This window comes from Chelonia mydas, chromosome 1 (genome assembly GCF_015237465.2).
Source record: "Chelonia mydas isolate rCheMyd1 chromosome 1, rCheMyd1.pri.v2, whole genome shotgun sequence".
Lineage (NCBI taxonomy): Eukaryota > Metazoa > Chordata > Testudines > Cheloniidae > Chelonia > Chelonia mydas.
Window position 1 is genome coordinate 31,802,232 of NC_057849.1, and position 27,467 is coordinate 31,829,698.

The 27,467-nt window shown below is 40.8% G+C and overlaps 1 protein-coding gene across 4 annotated transcripts in view; it reads left to right on the top strand.

Annotated features, from left to right (window-relative positions):
- The window catches only part of ARHGAP42 (Rho GTPase activating protein 42), a 308,234-nt gene that overhangs the window by 25,887 nt on the left and 254,880 nt on the right, over positions 1-27,467 (top strand). Inside the window, exon 1 of one of the 4 annotated variants that reach the window (XM_043529370.1) lies at positions 339-362. The exons of the other annotated variants lie outside the window; for them this stretch is intronic. The gene's annotated coding sequence lies outside the window, so the exon portion shown is untranslated. Of the gene's footprint in view, positions 1-338; positions 363-27,467 lie in introns of those variants that run through there. 4 annotated transcript variants of the gene reach the window in all.

Genomic DNA, 27,467 nt, shown 5'->3' on the forward strand with positions numbered 1-27,467 from the left:
ATTTTGGCTGTTTTAACAGGCTCCAGTCAGGTTGGCTATATTAAGATTAAGTTGAAGAACTAAGGAATTTTCTTTCAGGGGTGGGGGGCGGGGAGAAGGGGATTCTAATTAATCAGGTGCTTTAAAATGTAATGCTTTGATTCCATAATTGACAGTATGAGATTGACGCTTAATAGGGAATAAAATGATTGGATACCGAGATTCCCCATCTGGTGCCCTTACTTATCTGTTTGGTGGGGAGATTTTGGATTCTTCTGGAGTGCCATAGAAAATGGCTTGTGCTTTTTTCATAGAAAAGAGCATGTAATTAAGGAGCAGCCACTGTTTGGTAAAAGAAGAATTACATGGATTAGGGCTGTTTGGTAAGTAAAACTCCCATTTAAGTGAAGCAAATTCTTTGTTTGGTTCTCAGTTGGAGAAGCACACTAATGACGATGAATGTCTAAGTTCTAGGTCTTGTCTATGCTGGCAATTTGCACCAATTGCTGTTATGGCCATCATCTGTCAGCCTCTTAGTATAAACCCCTCATGTGGACTAGGTAAACTGTAATTCATACAATTGTGGCTAATTGGCTTCAAGCAGCGATGAGTTGTGCTCTGATAAATTGCTGCTTACAACAGTCTTACCTCTCTGTGCTGGGGGTTTGCATTGATGCAGCTACACTGGTGTTTGAAATCCCCAGATAATCAAGTCCTCAGAAGGTAGTCTCTGAATGGCTGAGATAAAACAATTCAGAAAACTTGCACTGCAATTTATCTCCTTCTTTGTATTTGCTTTTCTCCCCTTTCTTCCCTCCCTTCCCACCCATATTGGGCCAGCAACCTTTCTTTCTGCAGATAAAAGGAGGGAGGCACTCTACTGTTTACTGATTTGGCACCAAGTGTCTGGAAACTGTTGGTTTAAAGCTCTGATATTGGAGAATGAAGAGTATCTTTCCTCAAATTGGCTCATAAATTGCTAGCAAGCCTGCTGGTCACTTGCTGTTCTGGAAATGATTGCTGTAAGAACACAGTTAATGTTAAAAGTTAATTTTAAAAAAAATCCCTAGTTGTCTGTCTGCCCCATTAAAATATTCAAGGTGATCAGGCAGCTCTAGTACTAAAAATATGAAAAGAATATCTGCACCAGTGCTTGAGGAAAAACTTTAGTTAGACTTCAGAGTTCATCAAGTGAAGTCACTAGATAGGTTTTAAGTAGAGAAGGATTTGGAACCTGCCCTCTGGGAAATAACTAAGGCTCCTGCAATGATAAAGCTTAACTGGAAGAAATGTAAAATCTCTTATCTTTGGGGAGGAACAGAAGTCATAGAACTGGAAAACAAAGTGAAACTGTTTTTGTATTTTTGAATCTGCAATGTACACAATGAGTATATCTAAAAACGTGTGTGTGTGAACTATATGTCCAAATACATAAAATATTGTCCTGTTTATCCTCTCAAATATAACCCATACAAGTTCATTTGCATATTTTAGTTTGTATTAAAATTATGCATGTTTATCATAGTGAGAGATGTGGGAAAAGTAGTGCTCTCTAAGGAAAATTAGAGTATGCTCCATATGTCCTGAAGGACAACTTGCTGCTTCTAAGAAGCCTGTCTGGTAGGACATATTATTCAGATACAATGCCTAATCCTTTAAGGTGCTGACTGTCCTCAACTAATGAGAATTGAGGATGCATGCCATCTCACAGGGTTAAATCTGAACTATAATAGATTTGTCCCTTATCTATGAAAGATCCCTCAGTAGTGTGCTGATGGCTGCAATGTTTGTTACTAAGCCCAGAACAGATCTGAAATAAGGGTAAGATCTGCTCCGGAAATGCTGCCCTCCATCTGCTATAGAAAGAGCAAAACAGGACTTCTTGCTATGTCAGTCAGGATTAAACAACAAAATCGGGAAGAAAAATCCTCAGGAGCACTTTATTTTTTGATAAGCTACATGTACTTAATAGTAATACAATTCAGTAGAATGAGAGCTGCAAATCGCTATCTTTTTTGCATCTCATTATCTAAGCTTTCTCAGAGACCCAAAACGAATGCAGTTATTTCCATAGCTAGCAGGAATGTCTAAAGAGCAGATTTTTTGGCTCGTGAAACTCTGTCTAGGTATTACTGAGTGGGTGTGTTTTTATAATATGGCACTAATATCACAAATTAACTATTCCTTGGATTATACTGAATGACAATAGGCAACTTGACATAATGCAAAATCTCAAATTTCTTTTCCTTTGACGGCCAGCAGCATGTTTTGACACTGCTCATACTCCAGTTCTGTCATTAGTTTTTAGTCTTTGGAGTGTGTTGATGGACTAGTGTCTTGGGCAATTCTTAAATAAAGAAACTTTAAGGATGATCCAAAGTATTATTGTTAATAAAATTTGAGTACTTTAAATTTGCAGTCCTCGGCCAATAGGCTTCAGTGTCGGCACAAATCCAGAAACAGAGACTGTGCCCACTGCAACCTTTATGGGAATGTGCCTTTGCCTGGCTAGCTGGAAGAAAAGGGGCAGGGCCCCTTGAAGGGCTTCTTTGCAGGAGTGAGGAGAAGGCGGAGAATTACAGGAATGGACAGGAAGAGCAAGATGCAGTTGGCCAGGTCAACTTTACTGCAGTGCCCTTCTTGCTGACTGGAAGAGTGGGAGGGGTATTTATACCCCATGCAGCTAGGGAGCAGCTCTTTCTACCAGGATCAGACTGGTATTTATACCATAGGGAAATAAGCTGACTGGGAAGCACTTACTAAAAAAGGCTTGGGGAGTCATGGTGGATAGTCAGCTGAACATGAACTTTCAGCACAGCACTGTGGCTGTAAGGAGTAAAAGTGATTCATGAATATCGTGACCGCAGGGGAGTTATATTTAGGAGCGAATGGATTCGATTTGTATTGGTAAATATCCGTAAGGATCGATTTCACCGCAGAAAGTCATGAAAAAATATTCTGTTTGATTTAAGGATATTTTTTTATATATATATATATATATAGACATATGATGTTGACAATTTGTGTTTTAATGGTTATATAAAGCTTTCAACTTTTGAATCTTAACATCTACTGTAATTGCAATAATCATTGTCTGATCCCTATAATTCTACACAACGGTGAAAACTTAAATAGATAAAATAGAAAAAAAATGCTTAAAAATAAACATTGATATTATTTGCGGAAATTACATAGGAAAAAAAAATAAAAACCAAATTCTGCCAAGCCTAGTTTTGTTACTTCTGCATTTGGCACGGTGCAATTGCCACTGGAATACTATGTTCACTTCTGGTGGCTACAATTCAAGAAGAAGGTTGAAAAATTAGAGATGGTTCAGAGGAGATGGAGAACCACAAAAATGATTAAAGGGTTGGAAAATATGCCTTACTGTGATTGACTCAATGAGCTCAGTCTTTTATCTTATTGAAGAGAAGGTAAGGGGTGGTAGTGAAATATTTGGGCCTATAAATTTACCCTAATTGTCAGTTTAACTGGAAAAGTGAGCAAAAGTTCATAAATTGTGTAGGGTTCAATAACCTATAATGACAAATGTTTGTGGGGGGAAAAATGCACAAAAGAGACAGGGACTGAATTAGTCCAAACAAAAGGTCTACAAGTACAATTCAAGGGCTCTGTTAAGATCAGGTAAATAAGAACGGTGTGAGATTGGAAATTGGTGAACCAAAATTGGTGGTTTGGAAATTAGGCCTAACTGGCAGACAAAATGATGAGATGAACTATTCTATCTATTACTCCCTTTTGGGGTCCTTCTAAAAAAAAAAAAAAAAAGGAAGAGAGACACACACTTTGGAGGAAAGCAGGATACCATCATGCTGGCTGACTGAAAGGAGGGGATGCAAATGCTGGCTACATGAAAGATGAGAGAAGGGAATGAGCAAGCTTTACCATCATGGCTTCCCCGGGCTCCTGGGACCCTGGATCATCTTTGTCCTAATCCTAAGAGATGTTCTGACCAGACTGGGCGAGAAAGAGGGACTAGATGATGACACTGCCAGCCTCTGCTAAATCCTGACCACCTGAGATGTGAGACTTCATCTCCTCCCTCCCAGCCCCCATTTTTCCTTTTCCTTCCCTACCTTATTTCTTCTCTTTCCTATCTGTCTCCTTTTTGCTTCTGTCTAATAAGAGTCTGGCTTAGCTGGCCAAGACTGCATATTTTACAACAATGCTGTAAGCCTGTGACTAGAGAGGCAGCTGTACCCAATGCCCTAAATGTCCTAGTACTGGTACATATTTGCCAAGTGTTGGCATGGCTAATAAGGCTATGTGCTGTGCCTGTGTTTTTCCAGCAGTGAGGCTGTAATTGAGAATCTACCCCAGAGACAAAAGCTGCATTTTTTAACCTTTGCTGTTCTTTTCTTTCCCCTTCTCTGTGTGTGTTGTTTAGCTTTGCTTTGCCTTCTAGGGAAAGGGATTGGACTTCAACAACAGCTCCAGTCCATCTCAGCTAGCTGATTCTCCATTCCCCAAAAGCTCAGTTATTACCGTCTTTAATACTATCTAATAGACTGTCAAACAAGGTTCTTCCCCTCTCTCCCCCTCCCCCCCCCCCCCCGTTTCTAAAGTTTCTCTACAGCTAAAGTGAACAATGGATGTTGTTAAAATGAAAGCCCTGTTTTAATACTTTACGTTTCAAATGCTTTGATTGTTATTTTTCAATGTCTCTTTAATAAAAGGTTAAAAAGATTTTTAATGATGAGGTTGCCATGGTACTAAGCTGGCTGACGTCTCTGTAAACCAACTCCCAAACTTTGTTTAAAGCTGTTTTTTAATGTTGGACAGTTACAGGGTAATGTTAGCATGTTGGCTCTTTGAGCCCATACTTTCCATCTAAATTAATACGACAGGGTAACCTGATCTGTTTCTAAATACCTATATTGGGAACAGAGATTTGATAGTAGAAGTCGCTTCAGTCTTACAGGCAAAAGGCTTAACAAGACAGAGTGTGTGGAAGTTGAAGTTTCACAAATTCAGACTAAAAAAAAAAGCACTTTATTATTATTATTTTTTTTTTTTAACCAGGGAGGGTAATTATCCCTTGAAACAGCTTTCCAAGGGTTGTGGTGGATTCTCCATCACTGGAAGCTTCAAAATCAAGTTTAGATGTTTTTCTAGTTCAAAGCTAATAGTTGTGGTTGAATGAATTGGAAGGAGGTCTGTGGCCTGTGTTGTGTAGGAGTTTAGACTAGATTAGACTGGGATTATCAATGATCCCATCTGCCCTTAACATCTGTGGACCAAATATTGCTTGGACATCTCTTCTAAAAACATGCCACCTCTCAGAATGTGAGCGTGGAATCCTAAAATTTGGGAGGAACTAATACTAGCAATGACTATAAAAATATGAATCTAAGTAGTTAAATTTCCACCTTTGAAATCCTTCCTGATACTCTGAAGAGTGACTTCTGCTCGCCACATCCATTCTTTGAGACTCACTTCTGTTACACTCGGGTTTTACGGGTGTAACTCCATTGAAATAACTGAAATACCATTGTGAATCGGGCTCTATGTGTTTTGATGACCTCTTCCAGGTGAAGTGACGGGCACCCGCTTAGAGCCTGACAGCATTGTTAAATTAGCAGCAACTTGTCCTGCTGATAGTCGTATTGCAGTATTCTGAGCCACGGTCAGCGCTGTAATCAGCAAATTGAAGACCTTCACATGGCCGTCTCTAAACAGTCAAGTTGAGAGACATGAATTCAGCAAAGCACTTAAGCCTGTGTACCTAACTTTAAACATGAGTAGTCTCATTAAAATCCATGGGGCTACTTCTATGCCTAAAATTAGGCACACACTTAAATGTTTTGTTCATTTGGGGCCTCAGGTGTGTGGGTTTTTTTTTTTTTTTTAATATTCTCTTGTTTACTTAAAGATTATCACTAGGTAATTTACAGCAAAACAACAAAGTCTCCGATTTCTTCATAAATCAAAAATTATCGTATATATTTTTAAAAGTTGAAAAACTCCATTTTAAATGGAGGCTTTATGGGCATAAAAGTAAGGAGGATTCTGATAACTATTTTTCATTAAGTTACTGGTCTACATTAGAGGCCATAGTTTATATGCAAGTATACAGACAGTGCAGTTTGTTGTTTGCAAGTCTCAATATTTTAGTCTCTGTATCTGCATTTTGCTCTGCATCTTGAGTTCAAAATACAGTTCAAGAACATGGGTGCAGGCACTTTGGTACTGTTTCCTGTTTAAATAGCCCTGAACTTCTGTTGTTATGCTGTGGGATTTCCTGACTTGCCTGTTAATTAGAATTTTGAGTTGATGCTTTATTTCTAAAGTTTGATTCTTCATGTAGTTTTCTGAAGGTAACTTTATCTGCGTCTTTGCTGCGTGATGCAACAAATTTGCATGTTGTTAAAGTAAAGGAGGTAGTGTGTATCTAAAACTTAGGATTTTGATTTATCCATAGATTTACAAAGTATAAAACTGCAAACAAAAATAGATATAGACATTTCAGATGCTATTTAACAAAACATTTTCATAGAATCATAGAATATCAGGGTTGGAAGGGACCTCAGGAGATCATCTAGTCCAACCCCCTGCTCAAAGCAGGACCAGTCCCCAATTTTTGCCCCAGATCCCTAAATGGCCCTCTCAAGCATTGAACTCACAACCCTGGGTTTAGCAGTAACAGGACTGAATTTCACACCCTGCCAAAATGTCTCTGGAAAACCAGGTGCCTTCATAAACTAATACCTCTTCTTCCTTCCTGTCCTGTCGGGTAAAAAGCAAATTTATTCTATGCTGATGGCAAATTATTAAAAATTAGAAATGAGAAAGACCCATGGGATCATTTGTTTCATCATCCTGCCAATACAGGATTGTTCCTTAAAATGTATTTTCTCATGTGTTGTCTGGTCCAGTCTTAAACACTGTTAGTGTTGTTCAGAACCATTCAGAGATCTTAGTTCACTTTTCAGTTCTGATCTTCCAGTCTTACTCCACCTGTTTCCGTTTCCCCTAGTGTTCCGTCAGTGACAGCACCTCCAGGGAACATGGACCCTCTGACTCCAGTTCCACTGATCATGATACCTCTTCCTTATCTTACAAACATTTTAATATAAACATTTTAACACAAATAATTGATGCCCAGATGCCCAACCTGATACCTTTGGCCAAAGGTGGCTAGTATATAGCAGAATTGGAGTTTTGTCTTTACCACAGACTCAGTTGGTTACATAGTCTTTGGGATAGTTTGGTCTCCTCAAGAGGTGATCACACTGGGAATGACCTATCTCTGTCTCCCTGTCACCGAGTCTAGAATACCGTCTCTGTGTAGTCTTCTTCATCCTGTGGAGTTGGCCTCTGGATGATTCTCTGTGTCTGCAATCTGTGATGGTCTCAGGCTCTCTCTGGATGTTGTATCTGCTGGCTCATAAGTGTCTTGTTCCTTTGGACTACCTGTCCCTCTTGCATAATCACCTCGTTTGGCCTGGATGCCACTGCACCCCTCACAAATCCTTTATTCCCCTCCTTTTGGTGTCTCTCAACTGGCTGAATCCCCACAGGAGTGTCTGTCTCTAGGGCCATGATCCTTGGCTGACCTGTCGTATTCTGGTGCCTACAGTCTTGACCCAAACTGCACAGCCTGGGTCCATCTCTGATTGTTCGTCCCAAAAGGATTAATAACCACAGAGCTGCCTACTGATGGTCTCTAAGGAGCAGCTTTTCTTGGATCTCACACTACCTTATCTCACTGTATAACACCGGTCTCTTTTATAATTAATTGATTAACTTCCATGTTTGTTGTTCCTTAGACAAATGCTTATCCCTATAAAAGACTGTGAAAATAAAATAAAAAAAAAATATCTCTGATTGTTGACTGAGTGGTGGTATTCCTCCACCCAGCCAGTAACACAGACGGAGTAGCCAACAAGCAGCATATCTCAGCTTTGTGTGCACCATCAGTGGGGGGTAGATGCCTGGTGTGGGGATGGGATAAAGGTGTTGAGCACCTCTGGAGGTGGAGGAAGGAATTGTGCTATTATTTCCCTATTGCTGTTGAATTCCCTTAGATTCCCATCCCCTTCCAGCCCATTGGTCTGTATCCATTCCCTTTCCTAACATTTGTTTATGTAAATTATTACAAAACTCCTCCATGTGTAATTGGGTTTTGTGTCAGGAGTTTCTGGACCCACGTAAGCAAAGGGGACAAATTGCCCTATCCGGAGAGGACTAGGGTAGGAAGCCTGCACTTATGACACCTACCTGTACCCGTGTCCAGTACAGGGACGCGAGGTTGGCACGATACCTTGGAACTAACAAGATTCGTGCCAATTACAGTTTTTAATGAGGGGTGATCATGTTCTCAACCATTTTGTCTGTGAAGTAAAGAGCAAGTGTGCTTTAGTGATAGGTGTTCTATAGAAGAGTGGCAGTAACTGTGGAAGTAGAGAAAGGAAAGGAAGACGAGTTGGAGGGGGTAGAAAGGAAGAGTGTGGACTAGTTTCCCTTCTGTTCTGAAAATGATGGTGATTAGTGTCTTGCTCATGTGTACATCACCTTTGCTATATGAGTAATATAATATGAATAAGCTTTCCCATTATGCCATGTTTGAGTGACTGCTGTTGCAACATTGGGAAGACACTAACCCACCATCACTATTAGAAAGGAAGTTAGAATTATTAGGAAAATACCTCTCTCTGAGTAGCATGGGCTTCCTTTTTTTATTTGAGTTATCTTTAAAAAAACAGCAACACAACAACTGAGAGCAGCACAGCATGCAGCTGAAACTCATAATGTAACAGAACAAATCTAAACCCCAGGCTTACTGTGTGTGCTGTCTTAAGCCAGGTCTACAGTACCACAGTAAATCGATCTAAGCTACGCTACTTGAGTCACGTGAATAACATAACTGAAGTCGACGTAGCTAGATCCACTTCCCGTGGTGTCTACACCGTGCTGTGTCAATGGGAGATGCTCTCCCTCCGATTTACTTTACTCTTCTCGGGGAGATGGAGTACAGAAATTGGCAGGAGAGCGCTCTCCCATCGATTTAGCACGTCTTCACCTGACCCACTAAATGTGTGATTCACATTGATTGCAGCAGCGCCGATTTAGCTCAGTAGTGAAGATGTGCCCTCAGTCAAATACCTAAATCGAAAACACTGCCTTTCCTTTGCTTTCCTTCCCTTCTCCTCCCCTGCCACTATAGCACTCTCCTTCATCTGCTGTTGTAGGGCCCGAGGAAGGACTTGCTGCTTTTACGAATCCTGTCTGGTAGAATTAATTGTTCAGCTCATAGTTCATGCTACTCTTTTTGTTGAGTACCTTCTAGTGAATCACACTAATTCACTCTTCCCAGGGAAAGACAAATACAACTGGTTCCAAAGGTGAATATCCTTTATTTTATCTGCACTGCCATTACCTATGCAGTACTTCAAATTTCATGTTCTGCTGTTGATTCAGCAGTTGTACTCTTGTATGTACTGAGCTTTCTTGATGCATTCTCCTCTCTTTGGGTGCTGTAATCTTATATTTATATAAGTAAAATGCAGTAAAGTTTACATAAGTAAAAAAAAGCTCATAAAGTCTTTATTCTCACCAGCTTTCTAACAACTCCCAAACTTTTAAAAAAGGTTTGGAGTACAAGTTACCTTATACTCAACTGTCACACTTCCTGTCATCATTGCCACTTGAGAGCATCCTCGTGGTTCCTTGCAAAATACAGCTTTCAATATATCGTGCTATGACACAATAAAAGCTTGTTTTTATGTCTGCATTTGTTTCTCTTGTCCTACAAACGATGCATTGGTGGAACATCTGCCTTATTGTCACAATATTGTTTATTGTACACAAGGAATTTATTGGTAGTATGACAACATCTCTTGTCCCTTCATAAATAAAATAACTCTCTCTTTTGCAGAGCACAGTTGCTTTTAATGCACATAGAATGAAATATGTTTGCATATATACTATTAACATCAGTTTCAGGAGTTATTGTGTAAATAACCACATACCACACCCCTGTGACTAGTTGCTTTGTCTCTCCCAACAGGCCATATTCCCGATATCCAGTCTTCTTCCTGCATGGGTGTGGAGGGCCTATTCTGTGGCAGAAGTACTGTGCACAGCAAATGTAGGGATAGGATTTTGGAAGCCTGAGCTGCAATCCCTGAAGAGAGAGGGAGTTGTGGAGTGTACAGTTATTTTTTGTTTTGTTTTAACTAGAGCCGCTCCTATGCAGCCACTCCTTAGAGCAACTCTTCAACTTCCTGGCAAATAGGACTCTTCTCTGTGTGGTCCTAGAGTACCAGTTGGACAGCTGTTCTTCTTACTAGTTCAATCTGCATGGGCTGTGCAATTATGAGAGAGCTGCAGTTATTTGACATTGTATCAAAGCTTCAATTTGGTTGCTTTATTTAAAAACTTATCTTGTATATTTCATAGGTGAGATTGTATAAACAATTCCAAACTATTGCAGATCAAGAGAAGGACTTTACGATTAAAGCGCTGGACTGGGAATCAGAAAATTTGGGTTCGGATGCTGCTTATATCACAGGCTTCCTGTGTGACCTTGGGGAGGGGATTTAGGGCTAGATCTTCAGCTGGAGTAAATGGATTTACACGTGCCCGGCATCTAGTTCCTAATCTCGCTCTGTCTCAGTTCTTCATCAGTAAAATGGTGATAATATTTCCTCTTTTTCTAGTCTATGTAGATTATAAATTTATAGGGCAGGGATGGTCTCTTACTTTCTGTTCATTCACTGTCTAATACAATGGAGCCCTGATACTAGTTGGGGCCTCTGGGCATTACAAATAGCCAGTCCTCTAAATATAAATTCAGTGTTTCTGTGTTTATATATGGCTTTATTTTAAAATGCTATCAATACACAGATTGATATTACGAATAATGAAGTATAAGTCTATAGACAGTGAGTTATATACTTTTAAAAACTTTGCTATTCCTTTTTATCAGGCGTGTTATTGTTTTTTTTTTATTTTTATTTTTAAATTTGAACAGCATTTTACATGGGAGAAACGCCTTTGGAAGATTCATAAAACCAAAGATTTCTTGCCATTCATCTTGTTTGCTGTGTTTATAGCCAAGAAGTAGTTCAGCAAGATGCATGGCACAACCACATTAAGTATTCATTCCGAACTGAAACAGAGTAGGGTTGTTACCTGTAATAAATTTGCCTGTTTATATAACCCAATGTTTGCAACTGTATTAAGCTACCTTGTTTCTGTATCGGAAGACTTATGCTACCAAATTGCTTTGGTAATCTTCATTAAACTAAAAATTACTTTGGATCTTCATGTTCTTTGGAACTCCAGAAATGCCCATTCATTCCAGTCAATGGGTCTCTTGGTATTTTTTTGATATAACCAGAAGATCCATAACTACAATATGTCATTTTATATCTTTTCAAAAATTCGTTTACAATTGCAGTGTGAGCTCAAAAATTAATAAAAATAGGGTCCAGTTCAATTGCAGTAAAACTTGAATAACGCCGTGTGAAACAAATTAAGCTTGAAGCTTTGTTCCAATACTAATAAGACCCCTGTAGTATCAAAAGTTAGCTTTAATTTTCTAAGGCTATTTTAAATTATCCTTTATCTACTTATCACTAATGTACTTAAATCACAAATCTCTATTAGAATTACAGGGGCCTGAATTCCACCCTGAAGCTTCAGTATAGCAATTTTCAGATTTCAGTTGTGCAATGTCCTAAAATGCACTTTTGTGTGTGTGTTAAACTAAAGAGGCTTTTAAACTGTGGCAGACGTACAGATCCGGAGCTAGATACTTCTTTTTTGCATGAATATGGAATATGAATGGCTTCACTAAAATTTTTCAGCCCACAACAAATCCTTTTTTGAGACGCTGTATTCACAAATAATCCTGATAGTTGAATTTCTGACTGGGTTGGTTTTGTTTTTAATAAGCATAGACCTGGAGCCGCTATTCGTGAAATGCTAAAAGGCAAAAGGAAAAGAAAGGCATGTCTTTAGTTCTTCCTTATACCATATTTTATGTTGAGCCATTATTTGTTTTTCCCCCCAATAGCTTCATATATGTTTTTAAGTTACAGAAACCTTGAGTAATGTTACAATTTTTTTAAAATGTAAGGTTGTTTTTTTTTTAAGTTGACGATGTACACTTAATACAATCTCTGAGTCTTTTTAAAAGAGAATTGAATCATGAGTAGAATGGATTTATATATATATATATAAAAAAAACCTTTCCAAACTCTTTTCTTCTTGTGGAATTAGTGGATGATGGGACTATAGTAAATATAATACTGTATATTTGTGTATTGAAAATTGGATAATGTCTAACATTTTACATAATTAATACACATTGGATTGGACATGAGCCCCCTGTGTTTGAAAAATGGCTGAAGGACCACAAACAAAGGATAATGATATATAACGCTGGATATCAGCAGTGTCCTGTGGATAAAAAAAAAAAAGAGAAGGTAATGATAAATAGCACTATATTGAGTTGTGAGGAGGTGGGGTGCAGGGATCAGTGCTATAGGGGACATGGGGAAAAGAGTAATATACAGAGATTTGGGTTTGATAGTGGGCACCAAGTTAGACTTCAGTTTGCATTGCAATATAACAATAAAGCACTAGTTGCAATCCCAGTGCATTGCAAATGACTTAACAACCAGTGCAGATGGTCCAAGCTCTGAGGCATTAACTACCACTTAAGGACTCGGTTTTACAAGGTGTTGAATGCTCTGGCTATGATCCAATAAAGCGCTTAAGTACACTTTTAACTTTCAGCATTTGAGCAGTCTCACTGAAGTCCGTGAGATAATGCACTTGCTTGTATGCTTTGTTGGATCAGGGCAAGTGTGCTCAGCACCTTGCAGAATTGAACCCTATGTGGGAATTTTAGAATGTAGAAAGTAAACTGTAAGGGACTGTTCCCAACTGGCATGGAGATGGACTCTGAATAGTCTCTAAGGTGCCACTAGTACTCCTTTTCTTTTTGCAAATACAGACTAATACGGCTGCTACTCTGAAACCTGTGACCACTGAATTATGTTGGCAAAGGATACACCAAGTGTGATCTCCTAAAAACTAGTCATACAAGTTAAATGTGCTTCTTTACCCTTTGCATTGCATTATTTTAAACTTCCAGAAAATTTAAATAAGAACATTCAGATTAAGTAAATTTCTTCCTCTTTTTCGTTTTCCCGCTTTAGAATATCTGGAATCTCCCCCTTTCCCCTTTAGGTTCTTGACTACTTCTCAATATGTATGCTAAACTTTAGGGAAAAAGAAAAGGAGTACTAGTGGCACCTTAGAGACTAACCAATTTATTTGAGCATAAGCTTTCGTGAGCTACAGCTCACTTCATCGGATGCATTCAGTGGAAAATACAGTGAGGAGATTTATATATACACACAACATGAAAAAATGGGTGTTATCATACACAATGTACGGAGAGTGATCACTTAAGATGAGCTATTACCAACAGGAGAGCGGGGGGGAGAAAACCTTTTGTAGTGATAATCATGTGCCAGCAATGCCCCTCTGCCATGTGCATTGGTCAAACTGGACAGTCTCTACGTAAAAGAATAAATGGACACAAATCAGATGTCAAGAATTATAACATTCATAAACCAGTCGGAGAACACTTCAATCTCTCTGGTCACTCGATTACAGACCTAAAGGTCGCAATATTACAACAAAAAGACTTCAAAAACAGACTCCAACGAGAGGCTGTTGAATTGGAATTAATTTGCAAACTGGATACAATTAACTTAGGCTTGAATAAAGACTGGGAGTGGATGTGTCATTACACAAAGTAAAACTATTTCCCCATGATTATTTCCCCCTCCCTCACTGTTCCTCAGACATTAACTGCTGGAAATGGCCCACCTTGATTATCACTACAAAAGATTTTCTTCCCCCCATCCCCCCGCTCTCCTGCTGGTAGAGAGAGTGATCACTCTCCTTACAGTGTGTATGGTAACACCCATTTTTTCATGTTCTGTGTGTATATAAATCTCCTCACTGTATTTTCCGCTGAATGCGTCCGATGAAGTGAGCTGTAGCTCATGAAAGCTTATGCTCAAATAAATTGGTTAGTCTCTAAGGTGCCACAAGTACTCCTTTTCTTTTTGCGAATACAGACTAACACGGCTGCTACTCTGAAACTTTAGGGATGCATAGTTTAAATTGGACAGGTGCATTATGCTGCTTTAAATTTAAAGTTCATAACACAGAAGATACTAACATAGATAACAGGCTACTAAAGGCAGCAATAGAGGCTGAATAAAAATAGGACTTAGGAAGACAGAGGAGAAAACACATTACCTTAGTATAAACCTATTCCATTTACCCTTGTCAAAGCCATCAGTTTTAATTTTTCATCTATTTGTTAAGTTGGCCTGTGAAATTAGCATTACAAACATGACACCCACCGCAATCTCTCCACTGTGGAGAGGACAACTATACAGTTCCTGAAATCTAACTACCAGATAGTGATCAAACTGTCAGACAAAGGGGGTACCATCATTGTCCTCAACTGTGATGAGTATGTGAATGAGGCCAACGACAGCTCTTTGACACCACCTACTATAAAGAACTGAGAGAAGACCCCACACCACATTTTACCCAGGAATTTAAGGATATCATCAAATCTTTCCCCAAACAACTCCAAGAGAAACTCTACAAACTTATCCCCTATGAACCCACCCCAGGGACTTTCAGCATGCTTCCCAAGGTAGACAAACAAGGGAACCCATCATATCTGGCCGCAGCACTCCTCCTGAGGGAATATGGGGACTTATTGAAACCATCCTCAAACCACTCACCACACAAAGAGCCTACTTTCTACAGGACACAACCGACTTCCTCCACAAACTGCAACATTAATAACCTCCCTCAGAACACCATTCTTGCCACCAGAGATGTCACTTCTCTATGCACCAGCATCCCTTGTGTTGACAGCATAGCTGCCTGCTTCAAATATTTACATGACAACGGACAACCCTCAGATATCCACAGCAAACACATCGGCAAACTCATCCGTTCTATCATCACTCATAACAATTTTACGTTCAACAACGAACGCTTTCTCCAAAACACAGGAACAGCTGTATGTACTAGGATGGCTCCCCAATATGCCAGTCTCTTCATGGGTCACCTTGAAGAAGAATTTCTGGACAAATGCACCACAAAACCATTGAGTTATCTCAAGTATATCATTGATATTTCATTCTCTGGACAGATGACTTAAACTCCCTTACGATTTCTACCACAGCCACCACCTGTCCATTCCACTCTCCCTGGGGCACACCCACATTAGCGTCAACTTCCTGGACACTACAATCAACTTCCACAATGGAACCCTTCAGACAACTAAGTACAGGAAACCCATGGATCACTACAATTACTTTCATAGATCCAGTAACCACCCCAAATACACCAAGAAATCTGTTATCTACAGCCAGGCACTCAGATACCACAATATATGCTCGGAGGAGAAAGTATAGGGTATATACCTTAACACACTCAAAACTGTCTTTACCAAATGAGGACTGTGATAGACACTAAAAATCATGGTCATAATAAGGACACTGGATTTACAGTTTATTACAACAATCTGTAACCTACTAATCCCCTGTTTTTGTCCTATGACTACAGAGTAACTGCAAAAAGAAAAGGAGTACTTGTGGCACCTTAGAGACTAACCAATTTATTTGAGCATGAGCTTTCGTGAGCTACAGCTCACTTCATCGGATGCATACTTTGGAAACTGCAGAAGACTGTAATCATTGGGCCACTTCACCTTGAATGAACCCTTAGAATATGTGCTAACTACTTATGCTGAACTATCTGTTTGATCTTGTATTTAGCCGTGATACTCTTAAGGCTTGTCTACACATACAGCAGTGCAGCTGCACCACTTAGGCCTTGTTTACACTACAAAGTGTGTCTGCAAAAGTTATGCCGCTTTAATTAAAACCGCTGTTGCATGTCCACACTAGCTCCTTGTTGACAAAAGACTAGCTACCTTTTGTCGACAAAATTTTGTAGTATAGACAAGGGGTAACATATTACAGTAGTAGAAAGTAGAAGTTAGATCTTCACTTTTCCCAACTTTGTGGCTTGTTTCATCTGTCTTGCACAGTCTTCTGTATTAATTTTAAAATCAATCAACTTGTGTCAATGATGATTTTTTCCAGGGAAGAGTTTTATCAGATCTTTCTGCAGACTACTGTCAAGAGCAAATATCTAGATAGCTGTACCATTGCTGTAAATAAAATTATATTTTGCTTTTTTTGTAGTGGCTATTTACACACACAAAATGCTTGAAAAATGGGGACTAGTTCAGTGTACCCAGTCTTCATCAATCTCAGAGTTTTATATAGTTAAAACTCCCCAAAGCCTGTGGCATTGCTTTTCTGAAGAAACTTGTCCATGAGTTATTCATTGATTTTTTTTTTATTTTTTATTTTTTTTTAGAGCACAGGAACAGGAATTTTGAAACAACAATGTAATCAATTTGTCAAGTAACTTTGGAAACCTGTAGAATCATAGAATATCAGGGTTGGAAGGGACCTCAGGAGGTCATGTAGTCCAACCCCCTGCTCAAAGCAGGACCAATCCCCAATCAGATCATCCCAGCCAGGGCTTTGTCAAGCCTGACCTTAAAAACTTCCAAGGAAGGAGATTCTACCACCTCCCTAGGTAACGCATTCCAGTGTTTCACCACCCTCCTAGTGAAAAAGTTTTTCCTAATATCCAACCTAAACCTCCCCCACTGCAACTTGAGACCATTACTCCTTGTTCTGTCATCTGCTACCACTGAGAACAGTCTAGATCCATCCTCTTTGGAACCCCCTTTAAGGTAGTTGAAAGCAGCTATCAAATCCTCCCCCCCATTCTTCTCTTCTGCAGACTAAACAATCCCAATTCCCTCAGCCTCTCCTCATAAGTCATGTGTTCTAGTCCCTGAATAATTTTTGTTGCCCTCTGCTGGATGCTTTCCAATTTTTCCACATCCTTCTTGTAGTGTGGGGCCCAAAACTGGACACAGTACTCCAGATGAGGCCTCACCAATGTTGAATAGAGGGGAACGATCACGTCCCTCGATCTGCTCGCTATGCCCCTACTTATACATCCCAAAATGCCATTGGCCTTCTTGTCAACAAGGGCACACTGCTGACTCATATCCAGCTTCTCGTCCACTGTAACCCCTAGGTCCTTTTCCGCAGAACTGCTGCCTAGCCATTCGTTCCCTAGTCTGTAGCTGTGCATTGGGTTCTTCCGTCCTAAGTGCAGGACCCTGCACTTATCCTTATTGAACCTCATCAGGTTTCTTTTGGCCCAATCCTCCAATTTGTCTAGGTCCCTCTGTATCCTATCCCTGCCCTCCAGCGTATCTACCACTCCTCCCAGTTTAGTATCATCCACAAATTTGCTGAGAGTGCAATCCACACCATCCTCCAGATCATTTATGAAGATATTGAACAAAACCGGCCCCAGGACCGACCCCTGGGGCACTCCACTTGACACCGGCTGCCAACTAGACATGGAGCCATTGATCACTACCCGTTGAGCCCGACAATCTAGCCAACTTTCTACCCACCTTATAGTGCATTCATCCATCCCATACTTCTTTAACTTGCTGACAAGAATACTGTGGGAGACCGTGTCAAAAGCTTTGCTAAAGTCAAGAAACAATACATCCACTGCTTTCCCTTCATCCACAGAATCAGTAATCTCATCATAGAAGGCTATTAGATTAGTCAGGTATGACCTACCCTTGGTGAATCCATGCTGACTGTTCCTGATCACTTTCCTCTCGTGTAAGTGCTTCAGGATTGATTCCTTGAGGACCTGCTCCATGATTTTTCCGGGGACTGAGGTGAGGCTGACTGGCCTGTAGTTCCCAGGATCCTCCTTCTTCCCTTTTTTAAAGATTGGCACTACATTAGCCTTTTTCCAGTCATCTGGGACTTCCCCCGTTCGCCACGAGTTTTCAAAGATAATGGCCAATGGCTCTGCAATCACATTCGCCAATTCCTTTAGCACTCTCGGATGCAACTCGTCCGGCCCCATGGACTTGTGCACGTCCAGCTTTTCTAAATAGTCCCTAACCACCTCTTTCTCCACAGAGGGCTGGCCATCTACTCCCCATGTTGCGATGCCCAGCGCAGCAGTCTGGGAGCTGTCCTTGTTAGTGAAGACAGGCAAAAAAAGCATTGAGCACATTAGCTTTTTCCACATCCTCTGTCACTAGGTTGCCTCCCTCATTCAGTAAGGGGCCCACACTTTCCTTGGCTTTCTTCTTGTTGCCAACATACCTGAAGAAACCCTTCTTGTTACTCTTGACATCTCTTGCTAGCTGCAGCTCCAGGTGCGATTTGGCCCTCCTGATTTCATTCCTACATGCCCGAGCAATATTTTTATACTCTTCCCTGGTCATATGTCCAACCTTCCACTTCTTGTAAGCTTCTTTTTTATGTTTAAGATCCGCTAGGATTTCACTGTTAAGCCAAGCTGGTTGCCTGCCATATTTACTATTCTTTCGACTCATCGGGATGGTTTGTCCCTGTAACCTCAACAGGGGTTCCTTGAAATATAGCCAGCTCTCCTGGACTCCTTTTCCCTTCATGTTAGTCCCCCAGGGGATCCTACCCATCCGCTCCCTGAGGGAGTCGAAGTCTGCTTTCCTGAAGTCCAGGGTCCGTATCCTGCTGCTTACCTTTCTTCTCTGCGTCAGGATCCTGAACTCAACCAACTCATGGTCACTGCCTCCCAGATTCCCGTCCACTTTTGCTTCCCCCACTAATTCTTGTATTCATGTCGGTAAAGCTACTGCAGTTGTGGTAAATTTTACTGTAACTGGGAAGCCATAAAAATAACTAGGATAGTTAAACCAAAAACCTTGCCAAGCATTGCTGTTAATGCCAGGTCAGTGTTCTGTTTTTGTTGTTTTGCCAGAGAAAAAATAAGTTATTAATACCAGGGCCAAACAAATAAAACCAACTGGCAAACAACAGTCAAGTTTTTATAACTCAGCACTGTAATTCAGTTGTTTTCATTGATCTAGTTTGTGCTCTCATTTCATAATTAATATTGCATGTGTGTTTTTGGTGCCTTCAAAACTAGGAGGAGAATGACATTCAGTGAGATTATCCACATGCTCCTCCTTTTATAGTGTTATCATTCATATTAGTTAACATGTATAACTACCGCTCAAAACTCACTAGGGCAACACAGTCTTTCATATTTCAGCCACTGCAATTGGCAAAACACTGTTGTCCAAAAGAATCAATGTATAGACTATAATGAACATTCTCCAGGGATCTTTTTAGTAGAACATCAGTGAGAAAACAAAGACAGTGGAACACCCAATGTTACCTTCTTACTACTATCTTCCACTGTATGTCCCTGGAACCAAAGACTTTAATGTCCACATGGTTATCGTGGAATTGGGATGAAAGCAGCCAAGTCATTTTGAGGGTATTCTGAGTTATGTCTCTGTTCTAAGCCTTGTCCATGTACCACTATATCCTCAGAGTATTGTTCTATATTAAAAGTTACTTCTAAAAATGATCTTGCAATCCTTTCTTGGGGATAATTGGCTTGATAAGAGATATTATGTCATGCCATTGCATATTTAGGGAACCCTTAATCAATGGACCATCATGATCCATCTTGTCAATAGAAAAGGAGTACTTGTGACACATTAGAGACTTAGTCTCTAAGGTGACATAAGTACTCCTTTTCTTTTTGCAAATACAGACTAACACGGCTGTTACTCTGAAACCCATCTTGTCAATGTGTAGATTGGGAGTCTTTAATTTAAAAACCATTGACATAATAACTGTAATGCTTTCTTTGGAGAGGCTATGCATTATTATACAGAGTGTACACAAAGATGCCTATAAAGCCACTCATTTATTCAGTTACCTGCTTTTATTCTTTTATTTATAATAGCGTCTCAGAATCATTATTTGTTTCTCTTAACTATTCCGTCCTCTTCCTTTTTTGTGTGTGATATCTTAACATGACTTTCCTTAATGTTAAATTCTTTGATGTAATTGTTGAACATTCTGGGAGTAGCGTGTTTTAGTTTTGCAACCTCTTCAGTAACACAAAAATGATTAACAATAGTAATTTGTGTCTTAAACAAAGATCCAGTAGTGGGTTAAAATAGAAATACATGTAGCATTAACAGGACCTTTCCATCAGAATGCAGTACTTGTAAAGTAGATAAACTGTCCTTTGAGAGGAAATGTTATACTTTATTTACAGATTAACAAAGGAGCATGTTTCTGAACAAGGTTGCAGAACTAGGGATGGAATCCAGGAGTTCTGAGAGCCGTACCCGTCTTCTAAACATTAGAACTTAGTTACTGATTGTATAACTGTACCTCTGTAGATCTGTTTCCTAGAGTAATTAATATTTTTAAAATGGCTATCCTTTGTTTTGACTGTCCCTTAATTATATAAGGAACTTGAACTGTCTTCTGACTTTAATTAATTATTGTGAAATTGTATTATGGTTTACAGAACTTTTTTTTATCTACGCTTGTCAGTAAATCTTTCTAAGGAGTCCCAGCTTGTTATGGGAAAAGTGGAATATTCTGTATCAGAATCAGTTTCCTGAGAAGTGAGACAAGAAGAGCAGCTTCGATTAGTGCTGTAAGAACTAAGTCTTTCTTTACTGCCCTGAGATTTGGACTAGATGGTGTAAATACTGCTTGTTGGCACCACCCCTGTGTGGACACTGCGAGAATGTTAATGTCCGTGTTAATGTTGTCCTGTTGGAAGAGGACTATGTTAACATGAACTAGGAACCTGCAGCATCCATGCAGGGGAGTTTCAGTGCAGCACTTTGGTCTGAACTATGGAGCAGTGTAGACAAGCCCTAACTCCCTTTTATTATAAAAGGAGCTGGTAGTTGGTTGTGTAACGCTTTCCATTATACAAGATTATTTGTTTACTATTTGTATTACTGTAGTGCCCATGAGCCCTAGTTGTGGACCAAGATCCCACTGTATAAGGCATTGTCGCAGCAGGGAGAAAGTCCTGGGGCTAGAGAAGTGCCTCTCTTTAACCTTCAAGATTGTGTACACATAGGTTTGTCCACTGTAGCTAATCAGTTTAGAAACCGGCATAGTTAAAGCTATACAACCCCCTCATATGGGTGTAATAATACTGATATAAAAGTGCTTATAGTAGTATAGCTCTGCGAATAATGGCTGGTCTATACTATAAAGGTTTTTCGGCATAGCTGTGTTGGTCAGGGATGTGGAAAAACCACATTCCCAGCTGACATAGCTATGCTTGCAAAACCCTCGGTGTAGACACAGCTATGCTGACAGAAGACAGCTTGTGTCAGCATAGCTAATGTCAGTCAGGAAGGTGGAGTTCCTATGCCAACAGAAAAACTCCTGTTGGTATACCAGCACAGTCTTTGAAGAGTAGACATGGCCTCAGTTCAGCTTTCCTCAGAGCATGGTCCCAGTTCCCCACTTTCGGGACACCACATGGGGAGGTAGTTCCCCTATCCCTCTCCCCCAGTAAAGGGGAGAAAAATCCTGCCAGACTCCGCCTGGAACCAGCATGTGGCCCCAGGGATCCATTTCTGCTACTGTCCCCCACAATAACTTTGTCTTATTGCCAGGATGTAGATAGTACTGTAACTCAACATGTGCTGAGGGTCAAGGTTCAAATTACACTAATGAGGAGGAGTGGTGGTTACAATCACATGCAATATTATTTATTTATACCTTTTTAAAAACAAAACAAAACAAAAAAGACAACTCTAGGAAACGGTGTACAAAACTACATTAAAATGAAGTTTTTCAGAGTGCAATGTCAAGCATGGAGCAGCCGCGACAGCAGGGCCCACCCCCCCGAGGCTGCCCACCCCCCCAAGCAGCAGCAGGGTCCTGGGCCGCCCCACCCGCAGGAGAGGCAGCGGCGGTGGGGCCCTGGGCCGCCCCCTGCCTGGAGGAGCAGCGGCGGGGCCGCGAGCCACCCGCGAGCAGCAGCGTCTGCTGGAACGCTCCCCTTCCCCAGCACCTAAGATTTAGTTAGGGGTATTTTCAGTAAAAGTTATGGACAGGTCACTGGCTGTGACTTTTTGTTTACTGCCCGTGACCTGTCCATGACTTACTAAACATATCCGTGACTAAATCATAGCCTTAATGATCACATACTCTTTTCACGGGGCCCTGTCTCATTCAGTGCACAGGAAGTACAGTGCTCACAGAGTTGTGCGGTGAATGAGGCTGTCTGTAGCGCTCCTGCCTCATTTGCTGCAGAAGTCAGAAAGTACGCATTTAATGAGGCAGGGGACCGCAGGAAGAAAAAGAATGGTCTCATGGTTCAGGCATGTGAATGCCTCACAGGAGACGTCTACCACAGACTTTCCATATGAGGCTGAGCAAGTCACTTACATCAAATTAGGGTACATTGCTACTAATGTCAAAGGAAAGTAATATGCATGGAACACAGATTGGGGCGAGACTATGCCCCTGAATGCAGTAATGTGTACCTGAATACTTTTTTTTTTTTTTTTTTTTTTTTTTGGAACAATAGGAGGTAGGAGAAAAGTCAGTGAATTGAAGTGACACTAAATGTCCACAGATGGAGTGGGCTGGAGCCTACCTTTGTCTTGCCTATAAGGAATTTGAAAGAGGAAAGTCTCCATTAACTTTAGCACAAGACAAGGTCACTAGCACCCTATATTTTGTCTGACAGGCTAAATGAATAACCTTCAAGCAAAGTGAATTTGAAGGACACTCCCGCTTCTTTCCTGCTGAATATGTACAGCATGTGTTCTGAACTACTTCTTATGACCTAGTTCTTCCCTGAAACTTAATCTGACTTTTCTGCAAGTGCTTGTAATTTTTCAGTGTCTTAGAATTTGGACTGTGAGAGTGAGAAAGAAAGAACGGTAAGGAAGTAATGACACCTGCAAATTTGTTTTGCCTCACTCAAAGGCACTCTGAAGCCATTGATTCTAGGAGCCTATGTTAATATGGCAGTGCCACACTCTTGTATTCAATCACCACATTATCAAACATGTGGATGTATCGTTCTCCTACAACTCTTGTGTTACAGACATACCGTAGTTTGGATTGGTTTCCTAAAGTGCTGAGATTGCTCAGCACCTGTGGAAATCAGACCATTTGCTGCTATATTCTGGGCTCACCATATACACGCCACTTACATTTTTAATTTTTCAAAATAATAGTCTTATTAAATATAGGCTGAAATAAATTAGGACTGGATTTGACAGTTTAAATGCCAACCTACAATATGACAGATTTCAGAGTAGCAGCCGTGTTAGTCTGTATCCGCAAAAAGAAAAGGAGTACTTGTGGCACCTTAGAGACTAACCAATTTATTTGAGCATAAGCTTTCATGAGCTACAGCTCACTTCATCAGATGCATTCAGTGGAAAATACAGTGGGGAGATTTATATACACAGAGAACATGAAACAATGGGTGTTACCATACACACTGTAACCAGAGTGATCAGGTAAGGTGAGCTATTACCAGCAGGAGAGTGGGGGAGGGGGATAATTCATTTGAATGAATAATTCATTCAAAACTATCATTTTGTAGTGATAATCAAGGTGGGCCATTTCCAGCAGTTGACACGAACGTGTGAGGAACAGTGGGGGTGGGGGGGAATAATTTTTTTCCTTATACAAAAGTGTAAATACTTTAGTTGCTGGCTTTAGAGTTTTAGGTAGAATGAATCATTTACTTTAAGCAGCTTTCTGAAGTGTACATTTAGTTTCCTGGGGGGCGGGAGAGGGGTGTATATGCCTCTACCTAGTTTCTCCTATGGTTCCATCACCACAATGTCTGAACACCGCTCTGGTATTCATGGCTTTTTCTAGTGAAGTAGGATAGCTCTATTACTAATGCATCTTGCTGTCTTTGTTATATGAAGATGTATGGGTATGCCAACACAGCAGTGAGACACTCGCGGCTGACCTGTGCCAGCTGAATTGGGCATGCAGGGCTCTGGCTAATGGGCTGTTTAATTGTGGTGTATAGTTTGGGCTTGGGCAGTATCCCAAGCTGTTGGACTCTCCCCCATTGCTGTAGTTCTAGATCCCGGGCTCCAGTCTGAGCCTGAACGTCGTATACGCTACAGATAAACAGCCCCAGCCCCCTTAGTCCGAGCCCCATGTCAGCTGGCATGGAACAGCGGAAGGCTTTCAATTGCAGTATAGACATACCCTCAGAGTTGTTTTGTGTTACTTCACACTACTTACGCAGTAAGGATCTAGTTTTGCAGAAGTGAATGGTCAATTCTAGAGTTGAATATTTGATTTCAAAAGCTATTTAAGGCCAAATTCAGCCCTGGGGCAGGTGGAGTCAATGCCATTGACTTCAGTGGATAAACCCCAGCTTACACCAGGACTGAATTTGGTCCTTAAGTTTGGTCCAGGAGTGCGTGCATATATGATTCTATAAACAGTTGTTGATCACATCAGTTTCTTTGTGTGTGTTTTAAGAATAATTAACTGTTATATGCATGGCTGAGGTTCATGTGAGTGTGATCCCAGCATCTGATCAAAGGACTCTAATCACGTGTTGTATGGCTAAGTGCTAAGGGCTTGAAGGAATTGCTTACAGAATGTGTTTCATTTCCTTTAAAGCAAAGTGGTAGTATTTTTTTAAATGAACTAAATATACACAGTTTTAAGTTTGTTGTCTCTACCCCCCCCCCCCGCACTCTCTCCCCCTTCTTGCAAAACAGTTTGCTCACCGCCCAAGTGCAGAAAACTTTGCCCGGAAGAAGGGTGAGCAAAGCTTCTGTTTCCCATGACCCTCACTCTCATGTTGTTCCAAGGGCTCACTACTTAGAAATGCCTTGATAACTGCTTTCATTCCTTTCATCCCCCTCCCCCTACATGCAGTAAAATCTGTCTGATCCTCGTTTTAACAACTTCTTACCACTGTTGGAGATGTTACCTATCATATAATTATGACAAATGAGCATATCTGAAGATACCTTGAATGGATAAACATAAACGTCCCTCTATACATTCCCAGATACTCACAAGAACACTTGCAGCGATTTGTGGATGCTCTTGTCTAGATGCAGTTCATTGCAGCTTCACGTTAATTCAGACTGATCAACTCTAAGCATGCTTTTTAAAAATTGTGTCCTCAAAAAAGACTCTGTTCTGTACTTACTCCCGGCAGGAAACGGCAAAGTAAAGATTGCCTATACAATCATAACTGTATCCCCTTGTGAGTAAGCATTACAACACAGTCTTTAATTTTACGATATTTTTGTGTTTTCTTTTCACTCTTTCTACTTGAACATGGTGGAATGCTTTTTTGCTGAAACATTGCCAAAAATTCACTCTCAGACTAAGAACAAACGGAGAAAATGCAGTCTGAAAAGTAAAAATACTCATGTAGCGTACATTTTATTTTCAACCAGCAGCACAGCTGTCTTTGCTAACAGCAAATCAAGTCTTGCTACAAACATAAAAAGAAAAGGAGTACTTGTGGCACCTTAGAGACAAACATAGGCAACCTAAACATATGAGCAAGTTTTTATTATTATACTTTATCTGTAGTAACACTTTTAATGCGTATATTTTAAATATGTAAATGATGTTCAAAGTCTGGCATACCGATATCGTATGTTACACTGAAAAAACATAGGCATTTCCATGTTTTTTCTGGAAACTCCCAGGTTCCTAGACAGGAAATAAGATGCACAGATTCTCTCTTGGCTGTTTCAACCACTGGCTACCTCTGGTTTTAGATTCTCAATTTCTCTCTCTCCCCCCACCCCATTGTGGTGCTTCCTAGACTACTCTACAACAGCATAGTCTGAAAGGTAGTAGCAGGTTGCCTGACATGCCAGGTTTCAAAGAAAGGAGGGGAATCTGGGGGGCAGTAGAGGAAGCACAGAGGGCATGACAGCGAGGGAAGGGACAATGTTCAGGGGAGAAGACATCCTTGGGATGAGGAAAAAGATTCTAGGGGAGGGCAAGAGCAGGTAGAAGACTAAAAGGGAGAAGAGGGAAGGGCAGGGAGAGTCTTTATTAATCTTCCTTTTCCATATGCCAAGAGTCCTGATTTTAACTGCTCATGCTTTTTAAATAATTTATAAATTTATAAATTAAGAAGTTTGGCAGTTTTTTGCAGAAAGAGCTGCAGTGTCACACACATCAGTGGTGTCATGTGCATTAAGCAGTTTTCCATATAATTACTCATATCTTAAGATATTGATCAGTGTTGTTTGGCATGCACTATAGTGGTACAGAATACAGACAGATGCTGCACACTTTTATCTAAGGTTTTAGAGAACATGTATAATACATCAAATTAATTAATAAATAATGTGATATGACATAGCTGATGGTTACCCTAATGCACACACACACACAGGGGGAGAGTTACTGTTGGACACCCAAGACCAGTGAAGTTTGGGTATTAATATTCAAAGACTTCAAGGCATGGGGCAAGTAGTAATAGTCTCTCTAGTGCCACCCGAACTAGAATATTGCATTCCGTCCTGTGCACTAAATTACTAGAAAGATACTGGCAAATTGGACACTACAGAGAAGGGCAACAAAAAGATTAGAGGGTTTGGCTTGTGAGAAGAAATTGTGATATAAATCTCTAACTTGGGTAAGCACTTGCTAAGGGGTTACGGAAAGGTTCAGATATTTCAGTGGATAACACTGAAGAGAGAGAGATTGGAATTATTTAGTGTGGAGCTGTAAGTAATCTTATCCAGGGAATCGGGAAAAGCGCTGTTCTGAGACTTCTAAAAATACCAGGGAACTAGGAAATGTACTCATGTACATTTGTATTTGCAAGGTACAAATGTATTTGCATGGAAATGCACTTGGAAATATAATAGGTCTTTTCCCTCTTTAACCTCCATTGTTGTTCTATCAGTATTGGAATGGAGATCATCATGTGGATGTGGGAGCAGATTTTTTCCCCCTGAATCACTGAATGAAAACGGGGAGCATCTAGCAGGCTTAGGGTTGCCAGGCTTCTGGTTTTCAATCGGAACATCCGATTGAAAAGGGTCCCTGGTGGTTTTGGTCAGCACAGCTGACCGGGCTGCTAAAAGTCTGGTTGCCTGCAATGGGGCAGGCAGGCCCTGTGTCGAGCTCTGCGTGGCTCCTGGCAAGTGGCCAGTTTGTCCCTCTGGCTCCTAGGTGAAGGGGTGGCTGGGAGGGCTCCACACGCTGCCCCCACCCACAGGCGCAACTCTGAGTGCTGGCTCTGCAGCTCACATTGGCCGGGAACCAGGGCCAATGGGAGCTGCAGGGGCAGTGCCTGTGGGTGGGGGCAGCATGTGGAGCCCCCTGGCCGCTCCTCCGTCTAGGAGCCAGAAGGATATGCCACTGCTTCCCACAAGCTGTCTGAGGTCAGCACCGCTGAAGCCCATGCCCCAACCCCTTGCCCAATCTCAGGAACCCCCTCACATATCCACTCCAGGAGCTTGCACCCTTTACCCACTCCCA